Genomic DNA, 5,546 nt, shown 5'->3' with positions numbered 1-5,546 from the left:
GAGGTGTATTTTAATGCTCGTGGGGTGAAATTGTCGGAACCCCCCGGGCCGGCGGCTCTCGGACGGTAGAGGTTGTATAATCTGGAAACTGGGCTCCCCAGGGAGGAAAAGGGCATGGGAGGGGAAAATTGCCAGAGTGCTAACTTCAAAGCCTTTCTCCCCTGCAGTGCGTGCGCGGAGGGGGAGAAACGTGATTGAATTAACACCGCGGGGCGGGGGAGCCGCCGGCAACCGCGCTCGGAACCGCCCGTCCCAATTTGGCTAGAGCAGCCATCAGGGGGCTGGGAATAGGATCGGGGTATACCACCCCCCTGCAGCTCCCAGACATGGTGGAGCCACTCCAGGGACCTCTTTACAAACTAGGTGAAGTTATTCGGCGTTGTGTGCTAATCGAGAGAGATCCCGCACTGTTAGGCCATTACATCTAATTGCTACCCATTATCTCTTTCTTTGATACGCAATTAGATGACAATTAACTTGATAAATCCCACCGACGTGGAGGGGGAAGAAAGAGGAGAGACCGCTTGGTCTCGACATGTTCCTTGTGTAGATTTTCCTACTTTTCCTTTATATTTGTCTCTTAAACTCCTAGTGTTACCCTCTAATAGTACCTAGTAGGGAGCTAATCCCGGCGTCTCTTTGGTATTCGGGTAGGTTAAGTGATTTAATTCTTATTTCAGCTCTTAGTTACTCTGCCTGGGCAATTCTGAGCAGCTGCGGAGGTGTCACAAGTCTTCAGGCAATGTGGCGAAGGCGTGCATAGAAATTCAAGTACTAGTTTGTTTCGAGCTAACTTGTATCTAACTTATCTAGCTGCTTTGTCCATTAGTTCTGCAAAGCGCACAAAAATATTGCCCTGATAAATAGTTTTTAACGCAAACTGCGTGCCTGCTCCCACATTCCCACAGTCGCCGAATGGGAATATCTGAGCTTTCAGCGTGCGAGTCGGGAGGGAAGAGGGTGCAGCGCTGGCGGCTGAGTCAGTAGCATTTGTCATTTATTGTGTGTTAGCCCGCATTGTTCCCGTGGGCAAAGGAGTGGCGGGGTGATGGCACTGTTAGTGTTCACGGGTACTTCAAACAGAAAAGCATCTATTCCCAAACAATCGATCTCGTTGATGCCTAATTGACTATCTAATAGCACCTATCAGGACATCAAAGGAGACGCTGAATAACCAAGTTAGCATTTCCAAAGGAGAGCAGCGGAGGGTACAAACATTGTTCCCGTGGGCAAAGGAGTGGCGGGGTGATGGCACTGTTAGTGTTCACGGGTACTTCAAACAGAAAAGCATCTATTCCCAAACAATCGATCTCGTTGATGCCTAATTGACTATCTAATAGCACCTATCAGGACATCAAAGGAGACGCTGAATAACCAAGTTAGCATTTCCAAAGGAGAGCAGCGGAGGGTACAAACAGCCATCAGCTGTCCCACCGGCCAGGAGCCCCGGGCCCTGCTGCTGCCTGTGGGCCTGGAATTCCTGGGGCCCCGTCTGAAATAGAGCAAACTGTCTTGTCTTGCCTGCACTTTTAGCATTGTTAAAACCCCGTTCCTTACAGTGAGTTTACTTACCTCTGAAGGGCTGCCACACTTCTCCAGGCTCTCCCCTCCTGCCCACTTGTGCAGCTAAACATGTTTTTTTGTGGGGTTCGAATGTTGGGGTCTTTTTGGTTTGGGTTTGTTGGGGGTTTTTTTCTTTCTCAGAATGGAGTGGGTAGCGTTGTAGTTGTTCTGACTGAATCCCCTATTATCTCCATTTCTCCAGTCAGGAAGATATTGGAAAATCTGTGCTTTTTGCAAAGCTAAATGGTACCTGCCTATGATGCAGCCACTATCCCAGATCTGGTGGCCTAATACAGCAGCTCTAAATCTATGATAAATGCTATCATAGTTTGGTCTGTATACTGGTTTGGGGGTTTTGTTTGGGCTTTTTCCCCATGGCCTACTTACAGACATGGCTAGCAGATAGAAAGTTTGTAATACGAAGATTTGCCCAACTGTGCTAGCAATTATTGCCCTTGAGAAGGGCTATTTTTCTGTTGGCAAAAATATGCCCACTTTTTCTTATGTTTCCATACAAAATCAATGTGATGGTCTGATGAAGGCCTTGGCATGCCAACAGCATTCCTGGGCAGTACAAGGACTTCAGCATCTGGCAAAGGATGAGCATCCAGTGTCTTGTGCCTGAGTGATGGGCTGGACCTTCCTTAGGCAACACCTTCAAGCTGCAGAGCTGCTGCAGTCCTGCCTGTTCTCACGGGTTTATATTCCATATGTGCACAAAGCCCCAGATGAAATATTCCCAGGCATACCAGTGAGAGAAATCTACCATTTGTCCTTAGAAGCCTTGTAGAGCTCACATGAGAAGAGCACTCTGTCCTGACAGCCGTATCTGTAATTATCACATCCTGGCATGAACCACTGCACTGAAATTCAGGGTAACATGCCGAGTTACAAGAGTGCCTGAGTTTTCAGTACATTTCTTGAAGCAGCAAACATGTTTCTTAGGGTTGTAAGGCTTACATACAAATGCAGAACAATAAGTATTTTGAAATGTGATTTGGAGAAATGGGTCCACTATGTTCTTAATATAACACATGTAAGAAAAATCCATCAATTTTTCAATATAATACAATATTCTGAAGTTCTGAGTCTACATAATTCTATAGGAAAATACATAATTTCCACTGAAAACTTAGATTTATTTTTCATCATATTTATGTATCATATCAATTGAATGCTGTAAAAATTTCAAGTGATACAAAAGAATTGAATGGAAGTAAATTTGTGTCTCGTATGAGCCCCATATTACTGCAAGGTGAGGGGAAGATTTAACTGCAGATGCAGGGCCTCTATCCACCCAGGGTCGTTAAAGATTTCAAGTTTCTCAAGCTGCCACCTCTTCCTAATGGGAGCTACAATAGCCACATAACACCTTCCACAATTTTCCCATCTGTTCCAGGGTTTTGTGGTCCACAGATGCAGCTACTTTCATCTGGAGTGGGGGGATCCTAGTGTTGGGTTTAAATATCTTGCTAAATCGGCAATTCAGATTGGAGTCTAATAAAAAGAAAATCAGTTTTCGTTGACTTTCAGCAAACAGTGGGACAGGTCAGCTGCTTTCCTGCATTCCCAAATGAGAGGAGGAAATGGCAGCAGCTCTTCAGGGTTAATAATGGTTTTCTTCTATAAGACACATAATGTATCAATGCAGATGTTGTTCTGTTTAGGCAAAGCACTGAGTGGTCATCTCGTGTCTGGTTTAACTTTGGCAGCTGGGGATGAGGTGTCTCTCCTAGAGGGTAGTCCCTGGGTGTTTCTGTGTGCCCAGGTGAGGGGCCTGCAGGGCATGGGGAATCCAAAGCTGCCTGACTCGGCACAGGTTTCTTCTGCTGGAGAAACGGTGGGGGAGGCTGCCCTGCTGGACACAGGGACAATGCTGATTTGCTCAGTTTAGGAGCTCCTGAATACCGGTGGTTTTAGTGTATTGTCTATAAAGTTCTTTTTGGTGAGGTAGTCAGGCTCTGCAGATAGTACACACTGCTTTACCCAGGATGGTAGAACATGAGTTTCTCTGCTTGGATTTGCCCACATATGGGGTTATTGGGAAATTGCTGTTCTGAAATAAGATGGGAGATAATGGAGTGATGAGTTTGCTTCAGAGAAAGAGGGACAAAACACAAGTGGAATAATTCAGGAATAGTTATTAAATCCTGAAGTTATCAAAATTAAGGTTCAGGCTCCTAGTTCGTTTAGGGAACAGTCAGTGACCTATCCCTGCTTGACTAAAATGTGTCTAGGGTGTGTTAGTGTTACAGTGGTTTTGGCTGGGTCAGTGGCACTCACAGATATGTGGTTCTGATCCAGGGTGGGAATTCGATCTCCAGCTGCGTTCAACTGCTTGGGCATTTGCACTGGCTTGTGCGTATCAGCCAAAATGACAGTCTTGTGCCAGCAATAGGTGAAACTCCTTTAGTGGCTGTACCCAGCACCCCTCAAAGAGCAGGGAGATCTCTCTGTCGGGGCTGTGCCGAGGCAACAACAGCCTTTCCCATCCCTGCCCTGAAGGGATGGTGTTGCAAGCAAAGCTTCAGAAGGCATCCAGCTTTTGGGCTCTGTGGGCTTGGTAAGGTGTTTGCATTGCTCAGGTGCCTGGGTTTTATCCCTCCCCTGAGGCCAGTGTGGGGATAAGCCGACTTTGTGGGATCGGGATAACCCTCTATCCATTCCCGCGGCCCTGGAGTTACGGGAACACCTGAGACAATGAAATGAATAGCACGAATATGAGGGGGTTTTTTCCCAAATGATTTTCATAATAAAGTGGAGAGATGGTTTAGTTGGGGTTTGGTTGAGTTTTGGGGTTTTTTTAAGAGAAAAAAACCCTCACATCCCCCATGTGTGTGGGAATCTAGATTATTGCTGTGTTTTAGAAAGAAACAGACTCCTGCCCTGTTAGACCCAGGTTTATGGTGTCCACTCCTTCTGGTGCTGCATCCGAGCAGGAACTCTGAGGATTTCGGAATCCTCCCTGCAGTTGAGGTCCCAACGGTGCATTTACCCAGTTAGAGGGATTGGCACTCGCTTCCATTCTCCTTTAGGCGAGGGTTAGGATGGGAGTTATTCAAGCGTCGCTACTGCCGGTGTGGTATTTTTTACCTGCGTCACCAAAAGCCCGGTGAAGTTGAACATAGGGAGAACCTGGAGACGGGCTAAGGTGCCGAGATGTCCCTTTCCCCCAACCAAGCTGTGCTGGGGGATGTCTTGGTATCCTCCCTGCATTACAAGGGCATCGTTCATCTCGGGAAGGGCGTGTGGATTGGGGTAGTATGAAGTTGATGAGGTGCGAGCTCCGCTGCCCACTTAATGCTTTGATCACTAAACGACTGGGGAGATGGGTTGCGTTTTCTGGCTAGACAGACGGCGCCAAGTTCAAGCTGAGAAGGCCCGGGGCCCTGTTCACCCCCAGCCTGGCTCTGGCCCCGGGAGTGAGGGCTTAGCCTCGTGGATAGGGACTTCTTGATATTGGCCCCCCACGGCTTTTCCCAGGGAGGGAAAAGGACGGCGGGGCTGGAAGGCTCTACCACAGGTTCCTTACCCCTCATCCCTGTCCCGGCCTCGTGGGTGCGGGTCTCGGGGCTGGTTTCTGGCACCTGTGCAATGTGCGACTGAACAGGGAGTGGTAAACCCGCGCTGCCACCGGCACCCACGGTGTCTTTAGACGCCTGTTTGCGGGGCTGGGGCTGCCCGTGCCCTGCCCTCCAGGGGAGAGAGGCAGCTTTGCACTTCAAGGGGGTCTCCCCGGCTCCGCAGACACGCTGGAGCCAAGGGCTGTAGACATTTGCCAGACGTGTGAACTTTCCTGCTCGCTGGTAGCTGTTATCTCTGCTCGATTCCCACTTTGATGTGTGTTCGCACTTACAAACGACCCCCCACCCCCGGACGGAGCGCTCATATAAGAGCTGGCCGAGGCCATGGCCCCCCCGTGCCCTCACCGCCATGAACCAGGCCCAGATCCCTTCGGCAGAGACCAAGCCCCACGGGGTCAG

The sequence above is a fragment of the Corvus brachyrhynchos genome, unplaced genomic scaffold (genome assembly GCF_000691975.1).
Source record: "Corvus brachyrhynchos isolate BGI_N302 unplaced genomic scaffold, ASM69197v1 scaffold61, whole genome shotgun sequence".
NCBI lineage: Eukaryota > Metazoa > Chordata > Aves > Passeriformes > Corvidae > Corvus > Corvus brachyrhynchos.
Note: the sequence above shows the minus strand (reverse complement) of the source record.